The sequence below is a fragment of the Lygodium microphyllum genome, chromosome 19 (genome assembly GCF_053477565.2).
Source record: "Lygodium microphyllum isolate KBCC chromosome 19, Lygodium_microphyllum_v1.1.10, whole genome shotgun sequence".
In the NCBI taxonomy this organism is placed as follows: domain Eukaryota; kingdom Viridiplantae; phylum Streptophyta; class Polypodiopsida; order Schizaeales; family Lygodiaceae; genus Lygodium; species Lygodium microphyllum.
The window spans coordinates 138,426,150-138,450,023 of NC_141153.1; the positions used below are offsets into that span (position 1 = coordinate 138,426,150).

At 41.9% G+C, this 23,874-nt stretch overlaps 1 pseudogene; it reads left to right on the forward strand.

Moving 5' to 3' along the window:
• The first annotated feature begins 15,608 nt into the window (after positions 1–15,608).
• On the forward strand, positions 15,609–22,890 carry LOC148020433 (F-box protein At5g39250-like; annotated as a pseudogene).
• Positions 22,891–23,874: the final 984 nt, after the last annotated feature.

Consider the following 23,874-nt stretch of genomic DNA (forward strand, 5'->3'; position numbering starts at 1 on the left):
TGTTCAAGAGAGTAAGAAGCCAGTGGAATTAATCCACTCTGATGTGTGGACTACTAAAGCTGCATCTATTGGAGGCTGTCATTATTTTGTCACTTTTATTGATGACTATAGCAGAAAAGTTTGGGTGTATTTTATGAAAAAGAAAAGTGAAGTGTTTGGGCATTTCAAAACTCTTAAAGCTATGGTTGAAAAAGAAACAGGTCTGCAATTAAAATGCCTAAGGTCAGATGGAGGGGGAGAGTACCTCTCAAATGAGTTTGCAAGGTTCTTGCAGGAGCATGGCATAAAGCAACAATATTCATGCAGTCATACCCCACAACAAAATGGAATTGCAGAAAGGAAAAATAGGCATGTTGGAGAGGTATCTCGTGCCATGATCAACGAAAAAGACTTGCTAGATTTTTAATGGGCTGAAGCAGTTGCTACACCAGTCTACATAATGAACAGGACTCCCACTGTAGCAATACATGGGATGACTCTAGAGGAGAGGTATACTGGTAGGAAACCAGATATTTCTCATTTGAAAATTTTTGGTTGCATTGCCTATGTTCATGTTGTGCCAGATGAGTTGAGATCCAAGATGGATCCAAAGCTGAGAAGTGCATCTTTATTGGCTACTCTCTGCAGCAAAAAGGGTATAGATGCTATAACCCTTCTACTCGTAAGTTTACAGTGAGCAGAGTGTGAGAGAGTGAGGGAATGAGTGTGTGAGGGTGAGGGACCGAGGAGGAGAAGCTCTCCATCTTCTCCTCTCTTCTTCTCTTCTCTTCTCTTCTCTTCTCTTCTCTTCTCTTGCTCGCAGCAATGGAGCTTGGAGCTTGAAGCGGGAGAATCGAGCTTGCTTGAAGCTTGCACTTGGATCGTGGAGCTACCGGAGTGTGAGGGAGAGGAGGTAACTCGAACGGCATGGAGGTAAGCTCACTACACCCGTAGATATGGATGGCGCGTCAGTTATGTGAGAGGTAGCCATTAGTGCTCGGCTTGGAACGCTTGAAACAATAAGCGGTCCGAGGGTCTTGGCAGTTGAGCGAAAGCTCCCACATTTTGGTTCCGTGCCGGGACCAACGGATTCAAGCCTTGAGCGCTTGCACGCTTCGAATCGAGCATCAAAGTAAGGGGTTTTCCCCGAACTGGTGCTTGAGATAGGTAGGAAGTGAGGGGTTTGAAGATGGTATTCGATCTCCTTGGCAAGTGGGTTTTTTGCTTTCTTGAGATTTATGTTGTGGAATGGAATAGTGTAGGTATTTACTTTGTGATTTGGATGCATTTAGGATAGGAAAAAAAACAAAGAAAAAGAAGCAAACAGTAGGGGTTTCTGTTGCTGTATAATAGGCTAAAACAGGGAAACAGGGGCACAGATCCTTGGATTGCCATTTGATTCGAGTACCACAGTGATTCCAGGCATGTCTGGCATTCCCTTGTAGTGTCTTTCACCTATCTGGAAGGCGCTGGACGATTCGGTGTAGTGGACGTCAGCCTAGAGGCATCGCGTGCAACTCGCGGGCCGTCGGCCGCGTAGTCGGACTAGGTCGTCCGAGTCCCAGAATCGGACCCGTCCAGAATCGGACCAGTCCATAATCGGACGCTCGGACAACCATCCAATCGGACCACTTGGACCACTCGGACTCGGACCACTTGGACTCGGACCACTCGGACCAACCCGTCCGATTTTGGAAATCGGACCACTCGGATGCTTGGACTCGGACGCTTGGGGACTGCCGTCCGATCGGACCAACCCTGTCCGATCGGACCAACCCGTCCGACTCGGACACTCGGACACTCGGACCACCCAGAGTCGGGCCAGCCAGAATCGAACCAGTCCAGAATCGGACCAGCCAGAATCCGACCACCCTGTCCGATCCGATTCCCAGAATCGGACCACTTTTTCGATCCGACTCCCAGAATCGGACATGACTAAAATCGGACCACTAGTCCGATCAGACCAACCCAAAATCGGACGTCCGATTCTGATAATCGGACTCCTGAAAATCGAACATTTGAGAATCGGACAGAAAACTGTCAAAATCGGACATGTATCTAGAACACAAATTTTTACTTATCTAAACCCCGAGATTGACCCCAAAGGCTATGTAGAGCTAAAGGCACATCACAGATCCATCACTGGGCTAAAATTTAGAGCAGGTAGTTCAAAATTTGGCTATAAACGGTCCTCCAAATTACATTTGGCGTTTATCGTAATGGCCCTGCGGGCCGGGGGGGACTGCCCCCTCTGCACCTCCCTCGAGTAGGTTGGAGAGAAAACGCGCACCGTGACAGGTCTTCCAAATTGGACCCTAGTGAAGTAATGGCTCTACATGAGCAGGGATTCTCACTTGCAAAAGAGCAACCACAAGCCCATACCCGAACAGAGACAAATAGAGACCCTAGAACCTCAATGGGCCAATCTAGCCATTAAGGGCAAAAAGGCCACATCACTAGAACACAAAGACATTGTGTTCATACCATGTCTAGTGAGAGCGAAATGCAGCATCAGCAAGCTACAAATGCCAAGATGACTAGACATGACACTCTTGACGAGAGATGTACCTTGAATAGCACTGCACTGACGATCCAAGACAGCAGTGGAGAACCTTGAATAGCACTGCACTGACGATCCAAGACAGCAGTGGAGAATCCACATCTGGTCGTGCAGTCGAGAACTCAAGGGCATCTGTCAGAAGGCTTAAATTTACAAGCCAAGACCCGGAAGATGAAGACATAGTATCATCTGCTTATCTTAGGGTCAAACTCACCGCGAAAAGAGAACATAGCAACCTCAACAAACCTCGAGGGAAAGGCAAGGAAGGTGCTGACGTAACAGTCAAGCCCATTAACGAGAGAAAGGACTTGTTGGAAGAGTTAATACAAGCACAGGTCGAACAACGAGAGCCAGTGAGTGAGGCCATGCCTAAACCAAGAAGGTCAAGAGACAATGCCAAGGACAGGCTTTGGGCTTACAAATATCGTAGAAGACCCCAAAAGAAGCCCAAGCCTTATAGACACAGGCATCGATGGAGAGCTAGCAAAACGCCATGATGGATATCCAAGGCGTTGCTTTGTGCTCAAGGATATTATGCAGGCAACCGATGGATTTGAGATCAAAACCCCCTGTTAAATCTCCTTTGTGACTGAAGGCCAGGATGTATCAAGAGCAAAGAAGCGTAGGAGAAGATCTAAACGAAAAACCAAGCCCCAAGTCAAAAACAGTGGAGTGACCGAGCCCCTCATGGTCGAAATCAAGAAACCCAACAGGACCAATTGGAGGGTAGATCCTCAGCCTAGTGTGCTTGACAAGCAGACATCAGATGTAATCGTTGAGGATATGCAAAAGCCACTAGTGCCCAAGGAGCCTTTGATTCCCCAAGAGGATAGCAGGCATCATAGGCACAACATTGCTCATGGCAAGGTTAAATGCTCAACAAAGCAAACAGCAAAATCATCTAACAGTCATGAGAAAATCTCCAAGCCAGTGTCAAAGCCACTTAGGAGTCCCAAGTCTCCTACACCCTCTTCCCCTAAACAAACACAGGAAACACAACACTCGTCAAGTGTGGCTACTCAATCCCAATCTCGACCTACATCAAAGCTTCCAAATGTCCAAGAGGTAGGACATGACACCACCCTTAGCTCTCAACCCAAGGATGTGCCTGTGCAATCCACCGTGGCTAGATCAACGGATACTCAATCTATGCAAGTGAATGCTCTAAGGGCAACAAAAGGCACGACCACTTCTGATCTACCTAAGGACTTGACACCGCAGTCTACCAATGGTAGCTAGTCCACTGAACTAGCCACCACTACTTCCAATCAGGGACCACAGCAGTCACAATCTTTGGCCGTGACAACACCCCTTGCGAAACGTGTCCTTAGTGGTTTACCTGTGGAGGAGGTGTCACAACCAACTTCATTGACAACTCCAGCACTTCCAAAGTGCCTAAAGCCTAGGATGGAAGAGTTACACACAAGGGAGTTGGCTGAAGAGCTAGACTCTCTGAAAAGGGAGGTGGTTGTGCTCTCATAACCTAGCGAGGCTATTCAGTAGGCCACAGCCATGTCCCATAAGGACACACTAGAGAAAGAGAATGCTGAGGCATGACCAAGCACATTAACGATCGATATAGCCCAGGGTCCTGAGACGTTAGATGCACCTGCGCTGACCAAGAAAAAGAGGAGGAAACAACGAAAACAACAACAGTTGCAGGTGGTTGCGGACCCCAAGGACATTGGGATGAAGAGTGCTGGAGAGCTGATGAATAAAGCATTGAGTCCATCCACCAATGAGCCCACTGATGCCTCTCCTAATAGTGGTGAAACCTCAGACACATCCGTGTGCTCTGAAAAATCAAAGCAGCCGTTGCCATCAACAGTTGCTTTCAACACTCAATCCACCAACAATAGAACTCGCATCGACCAATCAAGAGTGGATGCAACACTGTCACAACAAGGTGACAAATCGATACCAGTCAAATCCGAGAAGAACCATGACAAAATAGCAGCAAAACCTCAGGAAAAACATGAGAACCCCAAGAGCATAACAAATCCTCGTGTTGACCAATCTTGCTCATCTAGGCATGAGCCCCCAGCCATGCTAAAGCCTAAGGAAACTCTTAAAACTTTGCATGAGACAGCAACCGAGCAAGCCCTCGTTGAACATAGAAGTGTCACAGAATGCTAAGCTCAAAGTGGTCGCACGTGTCTACGTCCTTGCGGACATGGGCACAATCCCCAAGGAGCAGCTTGGAGATTACTTGCCCTTTCCTCTATCCTGGGAAGAGCAAGAACATCTTAACGAGCACTACGATAGGCTCCTACATCAAGGCATGCGACTCATCTCTGACGAGGAGGCTGACGAACTGCGCTTAACCGTCACGTTCAATGAAGTGCTCTGCTGATCGAATCTCATGGACATAGAGCAACTAAAGCGACTGACAGCAGGCCAGAGTCAATTTGAGCAGTGTTGGTGCGAAAGCCGCGTTCTAATGGCCGAACTAGGGGCTCAGATCATGACAGTCTCTGAGGAGCGATTGGCCAAATGGCGATCCCAAAGGGACCCAACCTTCGAGTGCTAACTAGCATTCGAGGTACGGACTTGGCTGCAACTAGCCTAGAGAGTCCTTTGATTGATAAGGTTCTCACTGAGGAGGAGTTACACATTGCCAGTAGACTCGGACAAGGGTCCATGCTGCTCGATGTGGCAAAATATCTATCAGTACTAAGTAAGCTGCCACGAGTGCTGGATGCATATGCCACGCTCCAGTACAACCCCGAGTTCTACAATTGGTTCTTATTCTCGTGACGTGACATGGATTCATAAATATGTATATAAATAAACATTGATTTTTGTGTCACCGTGTATAAACAATATCAACACACACAAGCAATGATAGTCAAGCACATGGAGAAGAGTTGGGTCTGATAGGCTAAGCTCCTCAAGTCCTCCTCTCATCATGCATTTAAAAGCCATGTGACCATCCCCACCTCCAAGTGAAGGGCATGCAACCCACATTACCGCCATAGGAAGCCATGACCAACAACTCTGATGGTGTAAACAGGGTGTAGTCCCTTTCTATACACCTTCTTCTGGTCTATCCTTCCGAGGAGGAGCCCTACCTAAATCCATGACCGCCAGCCAACGTAACTCGGCGTGAACTAAGATCTGCTAATGGAAGGAGGCTAAACATACATCACGGGGGCCATCCCTCTACAACAACACTGCATGCCCCACCCCTCCCCTTCTCGTCCTATGCGCTTGATAACTTGCTCTATAATCCCTTACATATGAATGGTCTTATCATGTGACAAATCCTAATCCTTGATTCGCATCTTACAGGTCCCCCGCGAGGCAAACATGGAGAACCAAGGGCAGCTAGCTTGCAAGGACACTCTCCCCACAGCCGATGGGAACATGCAGCACATGCCCCTCCATCGGTGCGCTACGTGCCCACTCTTAAAAGGTACGCCAAGAAACGCGGCCCCAAGCGACACCGCCCCAGACGAAGGCCAAAGAATCCGCGGGCTAGGGGAGCGGACGCTCAAGGAGGCGCACACAATGTGGCAACACCAGTGGTGCAAACACCCAATGGACGCTCGGGCACCAGGTGCTCAAAGGAAAAAAGGGCAGCTCGAGACAGGGAAGAATTCAATGATTTGTTCAAAAGCATTGAAAGGCTAACAGCCTCAATGTATGGCATTGATTGTATGTCACCCTGAACCACTTGCACAATTCTTTTGCACTCCATCTCAATGCCATCACAATCAACAGTGGTAAGCAAGGCATGAAAAACAATGGAAAAGTACACCATACTTTTCAAGCACTACAAGTAGCCACTAGCTACCAAAAGCTAAGACATCAAGAAGCTCAATTATGCTACATTGCCTTGACAAGACCATAATGATGTCTCAAGCAATCTTCAAGTGTACTCCCCATATTCATCGACAAATTTTTCCATCAACTTAGCCCCTTGCTTCACTGACCCATTGCTATACAAGGAACCACACCGATAGTCTTCTAACTAAGTAATATTTAAGTATGCACAAGCACTCACATAATACTTGCACCGAAGTATATACACAGTTTGGGCCCTCGAGTGCAAGACAATACTCTGACCTGTCTCCCAAACTAATTGCACTATGTCTTGTGCACTATAGAGAAGACTGGCACTACCCTTAGGGAGAGACCACATGAGAGGTTTTCAATTGCAGGTGTTGAAGAAAACCCCCTGCTAAACTACTTCTATCAGCCAAAGGCCAGAGACCGTATCAAAAGTGAAGAAGTGCACGAGGAAATCTAGACGAAAAACCAAGTCTTGAGGTAAGAAACCAAACATGACTATTCAAAAGGTAGATCCTCAGCCTAGCATGCCTAATAAGCGGATGTTAGGTATAACTGTCGAGTGTGCACAAAGACCACTAGTTTCCAAGGAGCCTTTTGTAATAAAGTTAAATTCCACAGCAAGATTTTAAAATGAAAATACAAGAAATAGACATAAAATGCCAGGAAGCCATAGCCAAGGTGGCTTGGCAAGAAATGGTATTACCAATATTGGTTGAGAATCAAATGATGAGAGGTTGCAGCAAGGTATGCACCCAAGCTATGGTGTCTAGGAGTATTCACCCTCTTAGATGGTGGGAGGTTGAGACCTCAAATAAGTAATGTTTGTAAAATGGCAAAAAGATGCTACACATGTTACACCTCCATCTTTTATACTTATCCTAGACTAAGGCATTTATGCTTTATTACAAGCCATCCCGGCCTAAAAGAGCTTTGTCCTCAAAGCTAGAATTGGAAAAATTGATGAAGAAAGATTACAAGGATAGCTTTGTAAGTGATGAATCCATGCTGTAATGAAACTCCAAGCTGAAGAAGATCTCATATATCAATGAAGTATAGGTATGAAATTTGTATATATTACTGAAAACTGTCCAAAATAGGCTGCTGCACAAGAATGCCCATAACTTGAAGAAGGAATGTCCAATCATCATGTATGAGCTACAGAAATGTAGAGGAAAATCCGTAATAGCCAGCCATGCCATAAAAACCCAATTTTGATGACCATAGAGCAATTATTTTTATGACAGAAATTTAATACAACAACCTGTCCTATTCAGATATTACTCTGTTTCCTGCAAAAGCCATCGAAAATAATCAAGCTTGAACACAAAATTAGTGAGTTTGGAAATCCTCCAATTTCCATTTTTTGAATACTAAAAAAATGGCACCCGGATAGCATATCTATAAGTTTCTCAAAACCATATGATGTGACATATCATTGGAAAGCACTTGAAAAAAGAATCTATTGAGCTATAGAATGCTCAATTTGGAGTTATAGTGTTCAAGTTATGACAAATCCAAAGATTTGACCACATGTCCCAAACTTATGGGAAATTTCCATTTTTTCCAATATGGTGTTAAGGTATGATGATGGTTTCCAAGTAGACTTCTCCATGGGCAAACCTTGCCATTAAATAAGGTACTCTAGCAGCGAATGCTTCCTTAAAACCTTTTCTCTTTTGCCAATAATCTTTTCAGGCTCATAAATGATAAGACCATCTTCATCCATGGAAGGTAACTCTTCTAAAACCTTTATGGATGGACCCACATATTTCTTAAGTTGGGAAGCATGGAAGGTAGAACGAATCCTTGTTGAAGAAGGTAAATCAAGCTTGTATGCAAGCTCACCAACTGTTTTGAGGATTTGATAAGGCCCATAGTAACGATGAGCCAACTTATTACGATCTTCTTTGAGAGAAGCATACCTAGATTTAGGCACTTTGAGGAATATCCAATCCCCTTCTTCAAACTCCAAAGGTCTCCACTTTTCATCAGCATAAGCCTTCATAATATCTTGTGCCTTCCAAATGTTTTCCTTGCATTGATGAAAAAGAGCTTCCATTTTCTCAACTTCAGCCTTGGCTTGTGGATTGATGTCTTCATGAAAAATGGCTGAAGGTATTTGCACTTTATATCCATAAAGCGCTTCAAATGGTGACATGACAATGCTCATATGATGAGTCTTATTATAACGTAATTCAACAAGATGTAACCAATGATCCCACAAAGCTTGAGTGTCATGGAAAAAATGATGAAGATAGACTTCCAACCATTTATTGACATGCTCTGTTTGGCCATCGATTTGGGGATGATATGCTGTGCTAGGAGTCAAAATTGTTCCCATAGAAGTAAATAAAATTCTCCAAAAGCTTCCCATGAACTTAGTATCACGATCGGATACTATCTTCAATGGCATACCATGAAGCTTAAAAACACATTCCATGAACTGTTCAGCCACTTGCTTTGCTGTAAATTGTGCCTTGGTAGGGATAAAATGAGCTGATTTAGTCAACTGGTCCACCACCACATAAATGCTATTCCACCCATGCATTGTTATAGGTAAGTCCACAATAAAATCCATTGTAATATCAGTCCACTTGCCTTGAGGAATAGAAAGTGACTGAAGTAAACCACTGAGTAGAAGAGAGGAATATTTATTTTCTTGACACGGAAGACATTGCATAACATAATCCTTGACATCCCTCCAAATGCCCTTCCAATAGAAACTCTTATGGATATTGTCAAATGTTTTGAACAACCCATGGTGTTCTGCTAAGGGTAAAGAGTGCATCTCATGCAAGATATAGTCTTTTGTGGTGTCAAGAATACTCTACTACGATACCATAAAACACCGTTGTGCCATTTGAAATTTGGATACTCTTCTCCTTTGCCTTATTGAAATTTCTTCATCATCTTTGATGCTTGCTCATCAAGAAAATACTCCTCTTGAATATCATGGATCCAATCCTTATGCACGGTTGAAATGGTAGAAATGGAACATGCTCACATTCTTAATAAGGCATCTGCCACCACATTGTCTTTTCGAGCCATATAAGATATTTCAAAGTCATATCCTTGAAGAGTAGCTAACCATCTTCGTTTCTTGGGAGATAGATTTGGTTGTGAAAGAAAATATTTCAGCACATGATGATCACTTTTGACCTTGAAATGGCTGCCATAAATGTAATGATACAACTTTTTGATAGCATGCAATATTGCTAACATCTCTTGCTCATAAATATGTAATTGATGCTCCTTGTCATCAAGCTTTCGGCTCTCATAAGCTATGACTCCATGATCTTGATATAAAACAACCCCAATTCCTCTTCCACTAGCATCCACACATATAATAAACTCCTTAGAGAAATCTGGACATACAAGGATGGGTGCTGAAATTAGAAGAGATTTCAGCTCATTGAAAATTTGATCAATGATAGAGTCCCAAAAGAAAGCTTCCTTTTTGAGCCTATCCATCAATGGAGCCGCCACATGAGTATAATTCTAGATGAACCTTCTATAGAAGGATGACAACCCAAGGAATCCTCTCAAAGAGGTTGCATTCGTAGGAGTAGGCCATTCTTTGACACATTCTACCTTATTGGGGTCCACTCTAATCCCTTGTTCTCCCACAACATGACCTAAGTATTCAACTTTATCTTCCATGAAAGAACACATCGTCATCTTGGCAAAGAGTGTGTCTTTGTAAAGTGTCAAAGACCTCTCTCATATGCTTCAAATGCTCATCCTTGGATTTACTATAGATTAGGATATCATCAAAGAAAACAAGAACTATCTTGAACAAGAAAGGCTGCAATATTTTATTCATGAGGGCTTTAAAAGTGGCGGATTCATTGGAAAGTCCAAATGGCATAACTAAGAAGTGGTATAATCCTCTTTCAGTTCTAAAGGCTATTTTGAACTCATCTCCTTCCTTCATTCATATTTGAAGATAACCCTATCGGAGATCTATTTTGATGAAGCCCTTTGCATCTTTAAGCTCATCCAAAAGATCATCAATTCGGGGAATAGGATACCTAATCTTGACCGTTGACTTGTTCAAATCCCGATAATCAATACACATGCAAAATGATCCATCCTTCTTTTTTACTAAGAGCACGAGAGAAGCAAACTGTGATTGAGTTTGCTGAATTAAACCCATTTGCAGCAATTCCTTGACTTGACCCTCCACTTATTCCCTTTCAAACTTGGACAAGCAATAGGGAGGTTTGTTGATGGGTTTTGTATTGGGCAACAAGTCAATAGGATGTTCAACCTCTTGCTTTGGAGGTAAAGATGATGGTGGCTGAAATAAATCCTTATACTCCTCTAATAACTCTTCTAATCTTGGATCCCTTTCCTTTGAACAAGAAGATGATTGTCCTTCATCTACTTTCACAAGCAAAAGAGTGAAGATGCATGTCTTTGCATTGATTTCTTTTCGCAATTTCTTCATGGAGATGAGTTCTATTTGTTTGTGGTCTATGCCTTTCAACTCTGTGCTGTCCTTGCCAATTAAATTCCATTAGCATTTGCTCCAAGTCCAAGGTAAATTTGCCAAGTGTTTTCAGCCAATTACAACCAATGACACTGTCAATAGGCCCCATATCCAAAGTGATCAAGTTCACTTTTATTGTGCAAGAGGGCAATAACTCAATTGAGGTACATGGACACACTTCTTTACTAGACTCATATGCACCGTTGGCAACTTGTATCCACAAGGAAGAATCCATATCAATGGGTAGAAACTTCAGTCCATTCAAAGATTTGGTGTTGCTAAAGCTATGAGTGCTACCCGTATCCACTAGAATATGTGCAGTCTTGCCATTAATGAAACCTTTGAGTCAGTGTATTTTTCCCTTTGCAACCTGTCCATGCATCGTATGAGATGGTATACAAGGAAACATGAGAATCATGATTACCACCTGGATCAAAAGGAAATCCATCCATGGGATCATAGAATTCTTCGTTGGTGGCATACTCTTCTTCATGAATCTCTTCAACCATTGGGTATGCATTAACGTGCAATAAATTTCCCTCTTGATCTTCTTATTCTTCAACTTCCACTTTCTGAGTGATCTGATCTTTTAATCACTCTCCCCACACTTGAAGCATAATCCTTTTGCATGCATTTTCCAAAGTTTGTTGTGAGGAAGGAAGTTATTGTTAGAACTGTTTTGGGGTAGTTTAGGAGCATTTTCAGCTCTTGAGAAAGTAATTCTTGGCTTAGCTACATTTCTAAAAGTTTGCTCCTATTTTGGTACAAAATTTCCACCTGTTTAGAGGCATAAATAGTGGAAAATGTTGACACTTTGCTCTGTTATAACTGTTTGGACTATTATAACCTCTATTTTCTTGTCTAAAAGAGTCTCTCGATTGGCTGAAAACTTACCCATACTTTATAGGTTGATTGGAAATATTATTACCTATACTTCTTTGCTAAAAATTTCCTACATCCCTTTTGTACATCAAAGAATATCTTTCAGCCAATTGTATGGCCTCATGTAATGTTTTTGGTTGTTGAGCTCTTACCTCCGATGATAGGGTAGGATTAAGACCAAAAATGTATTTATTGAGCTTAGCAAAATCGGAAATACCTTCAACATACATGGAAAGATTCAAGTAGGCATTGGAATAGTCTCTAATAGACATTCCCCTTTGAACGCACACATACCATCTTCTTTGAAGTCTTTGTTTTTCCAAAAGAGACACAAAGACATCAATCATCACTTGCTTGAACTCCTCCCAAGTGTCAAAACTTTGCCCAATGTTTTGCATGTAATGCCATCAAGTATGGGCATAACCTTCAAGATGAAGGGCCGCGAAATAAATTTTGGCCTCTTCACTTCTAGGGTAAAGGGTGAAGTAGAATTCAAGCTTATTGATCCACTCCTCCCATTCTGAAGGTGATGCATTATCTCCTTTGAAATTAGTGATATTGATCTTCTCTTTATATTCTTTTTCATTGTAAGATGGCTGCCCATGAGATTGTTGTCTCCATGAATCTTTATTCCATGAATTTTTTCTAAAATTAGGTGGCCCAAAACCATGAGATGAGGGTTGTCCATTTGAAACACGCTCTTGGTTTGGGATGTCATGGGCTGATCTTCGCTCATCATGCCTTCCACCTTCATGAACTTGATTGTTGACTGCATTTCCTTTTTGTGCATATTTGAGGGCTGATGATAAAAATTCTTGTAGAAGGGGTCACATCCATGATAATCACTATCCCATCGAGTCTTGCCATGTTCCCCTTCATGTCTATGATTATCCTTTGGAGTGCCAAACTGAGGCCTTGGGCTATGAATACCATGAATTTGTGAAGGATGATTATTGCTCCTGACTCTAGATGACTCTCCCCTTTCAGAGGTGTGTATTATTGGCTGAGACTTTTCTTTATTTGGATGGAAAGGATTACCAACAAAGGGAATCGCATGGGAGTCTTCAATATTTTAAGGTTCACTTTGTGGTTTGCTTCTGATTTCCTTTATGGTTGAGATGAGCTCTTGGAATAAGAATTTATGGCTTTGCTACAATTCAGAGATTCCTTGGTTTACCTGTGCCATCCCTTGCAACAAACCTTGATTCATATGGGTTAAACTTTCATCCAAAGCCTTCAAATCCTTAGAAAGGCCTTCATTGACATGTCCCAGCTCTTTTGACAGTAGGAGATAATCATTCCCTGCATGCTCTTCATGTATGTCTTGCTGTCCTTGATGTGTGCTATAAGAAATCCCAATGCTTAATTCTTCATCTACTTGATCAACATTATGGATTTAGTTGTGTAATTTTGATCCTCTTGGAAGTCTCTGACACCATCATTCAATGCCTCAGCAATAGGGTCTTTCTTCTTATTCCTAGCCATTAGGAAACAGTGATGTAATAGTAGACAATTTGTCACTAAACCCCTTGTTTCTCTCTGAATGTGGCACCAATCCCAATGCTTAATAGCTCTATGGAAATTTTATTATATGAGAATATACCAGATTTAGTAATATCTCAACTTGCAATAAGGTATATAGGTAGATTGAACTCAAACAGTGTATTCTAGACAGTCTATTTAGATGCAGTCCACTATATCCCCTATCAGTAAATTGGCCATAAATTTTGCTCCCAATGTATGATTTACAAACCTTTTGATTCAAATTGGAGCTTAGGATCCCCTCTTCAAATTAAGCTATTAAGATCCCAAATCAGATCACGACAGAATTTTCTGTAATAGGAACTATGTATGTGTCCAGAGAATTCCTCCAACCTGTTTACACCCTATGGAAACCCTGTTTTACCCTGTAGGAATACCCAGAGTGAAGGAAACCCTTGTAAACCACTGTAGCAACCAGGTGTAGGGCTCAAGAACAACCTGTAAATGGGTATATACCTACTGTTTTATCTGTCAAACACCTGTAAGTGTCCTAAAAATAGAATATGCTCCACTCCTCTTCCAATGGTTCACCAACCACTTATGGAACCCTAATTATTGCTTATCAATGTTGTATTTGTGCCCAAACTTTGATAATGGAAATGTACCTACACCTAAATTTGAAAATAGTAGGGGCTCCGAGACAAGAGGGGTGTACAAAGTTCCACCTCAAGCCGGGTTGTGCACCCCTTCAGGGCCTTAATCGGGAAGGGAGGGTCACCTCTCTTTTGTCTTCTCGACTCGCTTGGTATCCACTTTTCCTTGCATGAACCAACATGGCAAGTACATTCTAATGGCTAATCAAACAAGGATGCTATGCATTGACTGAAAAAGCCTTTGAACTTTTAATGAAATGCAAGTGGGTATTGGAAAATGATTCAATTAAAAAGGCTATGGATAGGGCATTACCCTTTTGCAATGACTCACTGCTTTTACAATATTCCCACTTACCATTTTCATCATTATTTCAGTCCTATAGCATCAATGCTCAACCATCCAACAAAAATCCAAGTCAAGTAGGCAATGAGTAGCATTTATACAATCAATTGAGCTTCAACATTTGAATGGGCAGAAAAGAACTCATCAAACAATCATAATCAATCCTAGGCTGAATTCTACATGCCTTCAATAGGAATTAAGAGGCTCTACTACACTTAATCTCTCTCACGAACAATAGGACTGGTTCAACAGTTAGATAAAAGAGAGATTAAGCTGAAAGTACTAGAATTACCTCTTTAATGTTGATGGAAAGTAGTGGATGAATCCAATCAAACAACCTTTAGCATAAGACCCTGTCAATAGACCAAGATTTAAATCAATAAGACCAATCTTCAAGAAGGATTTGTCCAATATGATTGCTCCCAAGTAATCTTTAGCTCCCGATCAATAAGATTGCTCCAATGAAATCAAAAGAAATCAATGACTTGATAGGAATCCACAATAGCTTGTTGGAGAAGATCCTTTGAGCTTTATTACGTGTAATTTTCTCATTAAATTCATGGATTTCATGGATTTTCAGACATTGCCATGTAAAAGGGCTGAAAATACTTTCAAACTTTTAAGAATTCCTTCAATGTAAACCAAATCATTGAAGAATACCTTCAATTGAACCTTCCCGGGGTTCTAGACAACAAAAGCCCCATGAAATTGAAGAAGATGATCCAAGAATTGGATTCTTGAAGCTTGCTACCCTATTGTGACTCCATAGCCACCATATTTTGAAGCTTCACGACCAAGAAAGCTTCAATGTTGATCCCTTTGTTGAGAATAGCAAATGATGCTTAACATGAATGCCCATAGAGGCTAGATGTGTGCCCAAAAGAGGATTTCCCACAAAAGGCTTTGTATGGAAGATAGAGAAAAGATGTATGCTCTATAAGCTCTATGAGAGATGCCCGGAATCCCATAAGCATAGTGAGGAAAAGTGGTACTATCCAAAAAGCTATAAAGGCATGTACTTGACACTCATTTTGATATAGAGGACAAATCATTTTGAATCACTCAAGATTGTGTTTGTGAGTCCAAGCTAATCTATCTTGGGACCTAATTCACTTGAGTTATAATTTCTCATTCTAAACATGTATCGTGTGTTTGATTTGTGTCCACCATAACTCATCTAGTTCTAGATCCGTATTCTTTAACATGGTATCAGAGCCATGGCTGAGCTAGGTAGCTAGTGGCCATAGTTATTCAACATTTCCCTCTTATTGCATATTCTAAATACTTTATATCTCATTCTTTTCTTCCTTTCTGTGTCTGTGGGTCTTCGTGTAGAAGAACAATCTGAAAGAGTGATATTTTTTCTATGTCTGGGTTTCTCGACCTTACCCTAATCTTTTTGCATTGTGATATCATTATGGCATGGAGAAGAACAACAGCTTGCCCATCACCGAGGTCTTGAAGGCCGTCTTCCCCTTCCTCATTGGGCCCAAGCTTGCAGCCTGCAATTGCATCTGTAGAGGTAGTGGAGGGATGGTAAAAAACGACTCCTCTGCGCCCACCATTGGCCCTTCATCGCCTGTAGTATCGGTAAGGGTACCACGAGCTTGCCGATTGGATCGACCCATGGATATCACCACCTCTTTACCAACCTCTACAGGCACAAGTCCCAACCCTTCTGTCTCCTAAGCTCTCCTTTGACGTGCTCAAATTCTACGATGACACATATTGACTCGTAGCATGTGTACTCAGATGTGGTTCTAGAATCTAAATCCCTTCTGGGGATTGCAAACTCGTTTTTGCATGTGCCTTGAGGGTGATTTTAGCCTCTACAACTAGTGCTTGGTTGATGTGGCATGCGGACCACCATCTGTTCATCCTAGTGACGATGATGATTTCACATGATTTGTAGTTGCATTATTTTTAATATGATACCTTGTATTGGTAGTGCATGCCATGGGGCTTGATGATGCTCGAGAATTATGTATGACTCTATGGACTTTGGATCTCACTTAAATTGGGATTACTTCATAAACTTATAAAATTATGCTAAAACTTCATGCTTTAGAAGTAGTTGCATACCTATTTTTTGTTAGAGATCAAAGCATTCAATAGTTTGCGATTACTTTGCAATTCAACATCCTAATATAATTGATCTAATTAGTTTGCAATTGCAAAATAATTAAATTCAAAGCGATAACATAATCAAACAAAAAGCTCCATAAAATAACCAAAAAAATCCAAGTGATGACCAAAAAGCTTCAAGAAGCACTTAAAAAGCTCCAAATGAAGAGCTTGCTAAATAATAGCACTCGCAGGTGCACTTGTAGAGCCCATCCTCAAAGATAATGATTCTTGTAAATCCTTGCTTTCAAGTGTCATTCACAAAATCCATCCGCATCTCACTGCTCGCAGGGGCGGAAAGATTGGTATTAGGTTGCTGGTGTCACTTATAGGACATGGTTCAACTATCTGGATGGGCTAGGTTACAAGGCAGATACATATGATTTCTTGCAATTTTCCTCTCAGTATCCCTTTGTTTCTGAGATCAAGGCATGGTTAGCACTCCTTTTGGTGGATGCGCAGGGTGGGCAACTGGAAGCATTTGGAATCAAGCTTGATTTTGGTGATGTCACCAAAATCCTATTATGTTGGATTGGAAATGAAGCATATTATAGTAGTCCATGTCTTGCATCCATGATGTCCATCCTTGTTGCAATATCCCTTGAGATCAGAATCCACTCATTGTCCAAAACAACCACTCACAAGACTATTTCACACTCTATCTCTTCAAACCAGCCTACTCATCTCACACGGCATCATCAAATTGCCTTCACATTTAACTAACTTGGCTTGAACTAAAATAAGGGATTGTTAATATTCTTGATAATTAGTTATCAAAAATCCTAAGAGGTTACTTATGATTAGAGTTTCTATTGAATTCCTATTCTTGTAAGGGACTAGACACTGCCCGAGTATACTCGTGGTAAGACCTTCCCGCATGAAATGATTTGCTTGCACAAGACCTCACAAGGAAAGCCAATGCCAAATGAAAACCCTTAAACCATGTATCCCAAAAATCATCTCATGTGTGAGAGTTTGTCAAATGAAGCTCATGTATCCATTAATGTACTCACGTGTAAAAGCATGAAGCAATACGAGTGTATCAAGAAGATTGAAGCAAAAAAAAAAAAGTACCACACATTGGCAAAAGGGATAAGGTGCACAACAAAAGCCAAGGAGCATGAAGAAAAATAAGTCCAAGAAGACCAAAAAGAAGATCAAAGGTTATCAAAGAAGCAACAAAACAAAATGATGAAGAAAATATTTTCCACTGCTACAAACCAATAAAATGTTTTGCAAAAATTTCCCATAGAGGATCTCAAATTCCATGAATGGATATGCTTCCCATAGTGGATGTAACAAACCCTACCAAAAATGTAAAGTTTCAAGCCTTACCTTGACTAGGCTGCCAAAGAACTAGTCTCTTGGTCCATGTTTGCATGCAAGGGGGGCAAAAAGCCAGCAAGGGTAGAGACTCATCATTTGAGGGGGGGTGTTGAGAATAGCAAATGATGCTTAACATGAATGCCCATAGAGGGTAGATGTGTGCCCAAAAGAGGCTTGCCCACAAAAGGCTTTGTATGGAAGATAGAGAAAAGATATATGCTCTAGAAGCTCTATGAGAGATGCCCAGAATCCCATAAGCACAGTGAGGAAAAGTGGTACTATCCAAAAAGCTATAAAGGCATGTACTTGACACATTTTGATATAGAGGACAAATCATTTTGAATCACTCAAGATTGTGTTTATGAGTCCAAGCTAATCTATCTTGGAACCTAATTCACTTGAGTTATAATTTCTCATTCTAAACATGTATTGTGTGTTTGATTTGCGTCCACCATAGCTCATCTAGTTCTAGATCCATATTATTTAACACCCTTGAGTGTTGAGGAAGCTCCAGGATACTTGTTAGAGTAAAATCCATTTGATTCTTTGAAGAAATTCCAAGAAAATCACTACTGTCCTGAAATCTGGCATAACTAGGGTTTGAGAGCTCAAGAATGCTCAAGAGAATTGCCTTCAACTAAGTATACTAGAATAGAGACTCAAACATTGATGATTACTGATTGTTCAAGCCATAGGTGATGCCTTTGACTGCTGGGAACAGGGAGAAGATGAGCATGAAATTCAGTGCAAAATGCACCGATTTAGCCTGTTGTCATGGCTGATCACACTCATCAAAGGTGAGTACAGTGCTATTCAATTTGGAGCTCTTGACACAAAGAATCAGGCTATGATGTCTCTTTAGGAGAAAATAGAGTTTGGAAGAAGATTTCAGCAAGTGACTCCATGGACTTTGAGAGAAGCTTGAAAGGAAGAAGAGAGAGAAACTATCCCCAAAAAGCAATCTTAGTTTAACCATTGTAACCCCACTTAGACTTCAGTTAGGGTCAAAAGCCTTTAAAATGGACCTCTATTTGACCACGTCCTGCTATTTCGGCCAAAACCTCCATCTTCCTCAAGATCTTCAAGAAGCCTTCAAAATTAATCCCAACTTGTTGCAGAGTACTCTGACTAGTCACGGTCAAACCCTATGACAAAATCTTGGTGTTCCAGTTAACTGGTTCCTGTCCCCAATGACTAAATTCTCCAAGAAAATGACACTTCCCATGGATCAAAGTCCATGCTCTGATACCAATGTAATAAAGCTAAATTCCACAACAAACTTTTAAACTGAAAAGACAAGAAATAGACATAAAATGCCAAGAAGCCATAACCAAGGTGGCTTGGCAAGAAATGGTATTACCAATATTGGTTGAGAATCAAATGATGAGAGGCTGCAGCAAGGTATGCACCCCAAGCTATGGTGGCCAAGAGTATTCACCCTCTTAAATGGTGGGAGGTTGAGACCTCAAACAAGTAATGTTTGTAAAATGGCAAAAAGATGCTATACATGTTACACCTCCACCTTTTATACTTATCCTAGACTAAAAAATTTATGCTTTATTACACTTTGACTTTCCAAGAGGATAAGGAGCACCACATGAATAATGCTGCTCATGATAAGGGTGATTGCTCAACAAAGCAAATGGTAGAATCGTCTAATAGCCACAAGCAAATCTAGCTAGTGCTAAGTCCACCTAGGAGTCCCAAATCTCCTACACCTTCTTTTCCTAAAAGATAAAAGGAAGCACAATAGCAGTTGCCAAGTACAACTGCTCAATCCCAATCTCTATCTCCATCTGAGCCTCCAAATGTCCAAGATGTAGGACATGACACCACCCTTAGCTTTAAGCCTAAGGATATGCCTGTGCAATCCACCGTGACTAGCTTAACTGGTGCTCGATCTGCACAAGTGAATGCTCAAAGGGCAACAAAAGACATGACCACCTCCGATCTGCTTCAGGACTTGACACCGCTGTTGACTAATAGGAGCGAGGGTCCACTGAACTAGCTGCTACTACTTCCAATCAGGAATCATAGCATTCAGAGTTGTTGGCCATGACGATGCCCCTTGTAGAGTGTGTCCTTAGCAATTCACCCGTGGAAGGGGCATCACAACCAACATCCTTGAAACCTCTAGCATTTCCAAATCACCTAAAACCTAGGCTTGAGGAGAAATATCTCGAAGATTTGGCCAAAGGAGATGGCACATCTAACCAATGAACCAAAGATGAAGTGCATTATGAAGCTTGATCACAAGCTGACAGCCATCACATGTGTGAACGTCCATGTGGACATGAGAAGGCCAATACCAGAGCACACAAAGCTCATAGCCAAACCCCTAACAACATGTTTGCTCCTGCTATGAAGGTATTGTTGAGGAAGTCATAAGGGATATCCCAAAAGCCATAGCTAGAGAATTACACTTGATACCATCACTCTATATTGCTCAATGTGAGACAAACAAGGAAAAGCTTGAAGCAATCAAAAAAAAGGGGAAAGGAAAAGGAAATTTATGCAAAAAAGGCACTCCAACCACAATTTGGCAGGCAAAAATTGTCCACTGACTAATGACACTCGCTGAGCAAAGGAAAGCCCTTTGGACATCAATACAAGATTCCACGTACATTGCCCTGACCTCATTAAGAGTCTTGGCAATGGTCCATGAGGTCCAACTTTCTGCCACTATCCAAAAACATCCCTTGTATGATAAATTTCTTCCATAATAAGATCTACACGTGGCTAGTAGGCTAGGAATAGGGAGCATGGTACTTGATGTTAGCGCATATGTCTTCTGCCTCACTCAAGATCTTGCAATCCTAGATCTCTATGCTGCCTACTATCAATACAATTGTGACTACTTCAGCTGTTTTCGTCCAAGATTACATGACAGGAATCCTAAACTGTCTCTTGGTTCTACACTAGAGTCACCCAAACCTCCTAAGCAAGATAAAAATAGCTCTAAACACAACACCTACTCTGATAAGAAGCAATGGAGGCATGTTCCAATGGGTAAGGACAAGAGTCTAGAGCAAATGTAGGAGCAACTGCTAATGCAATTGAATGAGGGGCTAAACATAGGGGACTTAGCTGAAGAACTAGACTCTCCAATAAGAGACAGAATTGTACCCTCCCAACCTAGTGAGGTTGTCCAGCAGGCGTGGCTATGTCCCATGAGGACACACCAGAAACAGAGAATTTTGAGGCCCGGCCAAGCACATCAATGATTGACCTAGTTCAAGGTCTTGAATCTTTAAAGGATATACCTCAATTTCCCAAGAAAAAGAGGAGAAAACAACAAAAACAACAACAGTCGCAAGTGGTGGTAGATGCCGAGAAGATTGAGACCAAGGGTGCTGAAGAACTGAGGAATGAAGCATTGAGTCCACCCACAAATGAACCCATTGCCATCTCTCCTAATAGCAATGAAACCTCAGACACATCCGTGTGTTCTGATAAGTCAAAGTAACCATTACCATTAATGTGGTTGCTTGCAACACTCAATCCACTGACAACAACAAAAATTGCATTGACCAATCAAGAGTGGATAGAACATTGTCACAACAGGGTAAGAAAACTATACCAGTCACATCCAAGGAGAACCATGACACAATAGGAGCAAAGCCTCAGGAGAAATAGGAAAATCTCGAGGACAAAAGAAATACTAGCATTGACCAATCCTCCTCATCTAGGCTTGAGCCCCTAGCTATGCTATAGCCTAGGGAAACTCACAAAACCTTGCATGAGATAGCAACCAAGCAAGCCTTCATAGAACACAGAAGTGTCACAGAGTGCTTGAATGTGTTGGATGCTAAGCTCAAATTATTCGCATGTATATACATCCTTGCAGACATGGGCACATTCCCTAGGGAGCAGCTTGAGGAATACTTACCATATCCTCTATCCTGGGAAGAGCAAGAATAACTTAACGAGCACTATGATAAGCTCCTATATGAACGCATGCAACTCATCTCTGACGAGGAAGCCGACAAACTACACTTGACTGTGACATTCAAAGAAGTGCTTTGCCAACCAAATCTTTTTGATATAGAGCAGCTAAAGCAAAAATTAGAGAGTCAAAGTCAATTTGAAAAGCATTGGTTTGAAAACCATGCTACAATGGCCGAACTTGGAGCCCTGATTATGACAGTCTCAGAGGAGCGATTGGCCAAATGGCAGTCTCAAAGACACCCAACCTATGTGGCACCAACTTCCTTTTGAGTACTAATTAGCCGGAGCTAGCCAAGAGAATTCTTTGATTGATAAAATTCTCACTGAGGAGGAGCTACATGTTGCAAGTACTAACTAGCGTTCGAGGTATGGACTTAGCCGGAGCTAGCCAAGAGAATTCTCGGATTGATAAAATTCTCACTGAGGAGGAGCTACATATTGCGAGTAGACTCAGACAAGGTACCATGCTACTCGATGTTGCAAAATATCTATTGTTATTGAGTAGGTTGCTACGAGTACTGGATGCGTGTGCCACACTCCAGTACAATCTTGAGTTCTACAATTGGTTTTTATCCTCATGAAGTGACATGGATTTATAAATGTGTATATAAATAAACAATGAGTTTTGTGACTATATATAGATAATACCAAAAAAGCAAAGCCAATACACACACAAGCAATGATAATCAAGTATAGGACGAAAATTTTGGGCTTAATAGGTTGAGCTTCTCAGGTCCTCCTCTCACCACATGTCTAGAAGTCGTGTGACCATTCCCGCCTCTAGGTGCAAGGCATGCAGTCCTCATTGCTGCTATTGGAAGACCTAGTCAACACCTCTAAGGGTGTAAATGAGGTGTTGTTCCCCCCTATAGGCCTTCCCCCTTTTCGGCCTATTCCTCTGGGGACGAGCCCTGATCTGTTGTTCCATCATAGCTAGAGTCCACACAACTTGGCATGAGCAAAGATCTTCTACTGGCTGGAATCTGCCCCACACTTGAGGCAAGACGGGTATCAGCATAGGGGCCATCCTCTGTACAGTAAATACTGCGAGCCGCCTTGCCTCACCCCTCCTTGTTATATGCACATGTTAACTCATTATTTAATCCCTCTCATGCGAGTATCTCTATCTTGCCTTAGGCTCTAACCCTTGCTTCACATTTTGCAGGTTCCTCAAGAGTCACCAGTCAAGGAGCACCCCATCTTGCTGGCCTGCAAGGAAGCTCTCCTTCACAGAAGGGAGCACACGATGCAAGATTCGCTGCTGAAATACTACGTGCCCACCCTGAAGAGGTATTTGCCAGGATGAGGGTCAAAGCGAAAAAGCCTAGGATGCAAGTCAAATGCAAGAACTCCTCCCCAAACCAAGAAGAGGAAGGTTCAAAGGAATGCCCAGAGGGTAGCAACCCACGACGTGCAAGAAGAGGAAGGTTCAAAGGAATGCCCGGAGGGTAGCAACCCACGACGTGCAGACCTTCCATAGACACTCGAGAACCAAATGCTCAAGAGAAGAAAAAGAAGAAAAAATTAAGAATGAAATTGTTGAACTGTTCCAAAGCATTCTTCATATGGCAACAAGTAGGAACTACACTATTTGGATCCTAGTTGACGCCTCCATTGCCCTTAGCCCGAATCAAGATGTGCAACCCTCCCCGATTGCTCAGACTCGGGCCCCTCACATGATGGACCAGGACGAGGGTTCGCATGCAGTACCTCAGTCGTCTGGTCACCTGGGCTCACCCCATCTCATACAAATAGAATAGCCCCTATTTTGTATAATATGCTTACCAAGTGCTATCTTGCCATGACTTTTAGTATTTATGTGGTTAAAAGGGGTAGGTTTCCCAACTGTACAAACTTTTCATACCTAATTCTAATACATTTCGTGTCTTTAACAAAAATAAAAGAAAAAAAAGGATAATCAAGCGCAGGTGATATGCATCAAAGTCAACACCATAGGATTTAGATAAGTGATGTCTTTTTTGCGTTGCACATGTTCATTATAGTTGAAGCATGTGACTTGCATGTACTCTCACGAGTTTTCAAGTGGATACAGGATGACATAGGTCTCAGTACAAAAGAGTTCAAATTTCCAAGTTACCACAAGACCACTAACCCCACAAAGAGCCATTACAAAAAAAGCAACAAAAATATCAAGAACAAAGAGCCATGATGGAAGCCTCATTGCAGGAAGAGACAATCACCCTTGCAGAACGCCCACATTGCATTTAAGCATGGCCCAAAGCATAGTCATTGGCTACTCTCTCTTTCTTGGCCAAAGTCTACATTTGGC